The sequence below is a fragment of the Styela clava genome, chromosome 4 (assembly GCF_964204865.1).
Source record: "Styela clava chromosome 4, kaStyClav1.hap1.2, whole genome shotgun sequence".
In the NCBI taxonomy this organism is placed as follows: domain Eukaryota; kingdom Metazoa; phylum Chordata; class Ascidiacea; order Stolidobranchia; family Styelidae; genus Styela; species Styela clava.
The window spans coordinates 2,120,419-2,123,153 of record NC_135253.1 but is presented as its reverse complement, the minus strand read 5'-3'; the positions used below and the strand labels follow the sequence as shown (position 1 = coordinate 2,123,153).

Here is a 2,735-nt window from a genome sequence, read left to right as displayed (position 1 = left end):
TAACAGAGCTAGGCAATTTTACGGTAGATTTAAGAAACCCCGCTCTGGAAATTATTCCTGTAAATCCTGGCCCAAAGTTAAATAGAACAAATAGAGAAAACACTCCGACTGTTGTTCATATACATTCCCCTCATACTTTCAATGACCCAAATGACAAAAAAAGATATTTTTCTTTATTATATCTTTATTATATATGTTATTTTTATTGAAAATCGAATTACTATTTTAGCATCAGGGATAACCTCAATTCACTCAATTAATTATGTTATAAATTCAGTGTTATCTTACAATTTTATATTTTTTACGTTATTATTTTGTAGAGATTTGTACAATTTTAGACACGATTATTATGCCGAAACCCCCAACTCCGTTTTTAGGGCCCTAACTGAGTCAGAGGGAATTTGTGTGCTGGGTTAAACTCTAGTTAATCGAGAGTTTGTGCTTTTAACTGAGCTCTATTTAGGATTGCTTTTAAGATAACAAGCATCCTATCAGATTGCTTTCTTGAAGGGCTCTTAAGTCAGGTTTTGGGTGTGAAGCACGAATAAAAAATTTTATTTCTCCCGGGTTCCGGTATATTCTATTGGATGATAGTTAGTTTTATTTTTTGGTTGAATGCTTTTTTATTGCATTTTTAAGGTTGCCAGCGTCGACATCGAAACCAAATTGAGCGCCAGCGGACATCGAGACAATAGAGTAAACATCACATTCTTTTCCACTTTGAGAAACCTCAAACGTGTTCTTTATCAAAAAATGGTATTGGGTCCAGAGATATAGGTGCATTCTTATCTTCTTTTACTTGATTAGATTGACCAATAATAGGCACTTGTTGAGATGACTTGTATGTTAACAATATATCTTTCAAATCATAACAACTGGGAAGAGCCGGAAAATAATTTTATTTGCTGAAAATTGCATGTGTTCTGAAAAAGTTTGTTTAATATGGTTCTTTGCCTCCTCATACGATAGTTTTGTACTCGCCATTGTTTTCTGAATCAATCGTTTCCTTTTATATGCTTCGCAGCCACAATGTGCAGCGATGTGAACTGAACAACGACAATTTTTAGCTACATTGTCAATCTAATACATTTAAAACAACGAATCGGCGGAAGGTTGTAAACTCTGGTACTGAATCGCATAAAGCCGATAGATACGATTGATGGTACAATGCATGTGTTAAAACTAAGCAAAACTGGTATACTCTGCACAAACTTGCCTTCGAAAAGACAACACAACGGATAATGCGTCCAACAAACAATTATCGGCCATGTCAATTGGCACATCGATAATTATCACTTTAGTTTTTTGGTCATTGTTTACAAACAATTCGGTCGTCACTAAAATGCTGGTTGTGCTATCGCCGATATCATCATATTCCAACTGTAGTTTAACTTGCTTTTCGTTTGAACATTCCATTTTTAAATCCCCATAACCAAGCACACAGACCGATTTTAATGTTCCAAAGTTTTGCACTAAATTTCTTTGTATAACTTTAGAATTGTACGTTCTCCTCTTATTCTGAGTACCCTGTACAACAAAGTAGGTGTATGTGACGTCATTTTCTTGACTTATTGTGTGGATTTTTACTTTACTTGGGGCATTAAAATTACTATCGTCCCCCTTCCTCTTCCCCACTGCGGAAAGGTTGGCGATTCCTCGCCGTCCGTCTTATAACTCAAAACAGCTTTATCCGTGATAAACGGTCACACTCAGAAGAAAATTTGTACTGGATTTCAGTCACGTTTTATACAGAAGTATATACAGACCAGATATACAGAAACGATCTCACCGTATTGATGTAGCGTTGTGTCCAGTTTAATCCACGAAACAGAAGATAGCTTGTATTCAATTTTATGCTCACAAATACGTCCGCACTGCGCGACGTCGAGTCGGCAATAACGTATTTTCTCGATTGCAAATCGATCTGCCAGATTTTGTAGTGGTTGGTTTCCCTGCACATGTTTTGAATAAGTGTTTACACCATGAAACCGATCAGATGAGCATTGATGTGTAAAATATTATTTATAAAACTTACCAGTATTTCTGCATATACACTGTACGCACCAAAGAGCTGCAGGATTATTGTAACTTTGTGGATACACAGTATAAAAAACTACTTTCCCACTACATGAACAAATGGGTATCACCTCATCCAAGTTTATCTAGCAAAATTCGGATGTACCCTGCCCTGCAATCATATTTCCGGTTTATTGAATAGCCACCTGTTGCTCTAAAAATATTATATGAAAATCCTGTGAGTGAGTTATATTTAAAACATTTGCAATCGTTTGTTGCTGTGTTTAGTGATCAAATTAAGCATGTTGAACATTCAAAGGTTTTCATTATTAAAATCAAATACTGTCATAACACTGTTAAATTCACGATTAGAAAAAGAAAAAAAAAATTCATACAAACCCAAATTAAATCTGAGTCGCGTAGACATAGAGACGAATGGAATGGCCGTAAATGTGATGTATTCCTCTCAGATGTGTCTTGTGTACAATATCTCAGTAATGGGCAGCTTCGTTTGAGGAATTCAAATTCTTCGACCGGATGCTTCTGATCCAAAACACCGAGTGGAGAATTGTTGAACCGTGCGTTGAGTATTTTCTTGAGAAAAATGTTTCGATTAATAAAACCAAGTTGTTCGACCAATTCCAGAACTTATGCAAGTTCGTAGAAAAGCAACTTCAATTCAAAACTGTAAACTCATGTCACATGAAAGATGGACAGAT

At 35.7% G+C, this 2,735-nt stretch overlaps 1 long non-coding RNA gene across 1 annotated transcript; it reads right to left on the bottom strand.

Moving 5' to 3' along the window:
* Nucleotides 1–228: 228 nt before the first annotated feature.
* Nucleotides 229–2,625, bottom strand: LOC120333661 (uncharacterized). The gene is made up of 3 exons (XR_005568270.2): nucleotides 2,416–2,625; nucleotides 2,036–2,230; nucleotides 229–1,952 (listed from the first exon to the last, which is right to left on the bottom strand). It is a non-coding gene; the product is annotated as an uncharacterized LOC120333661 (long non-coding RNA).
* Between the last annotated feature and the right edge of the window lie 110 nt (nucleotides 2,626–2,735).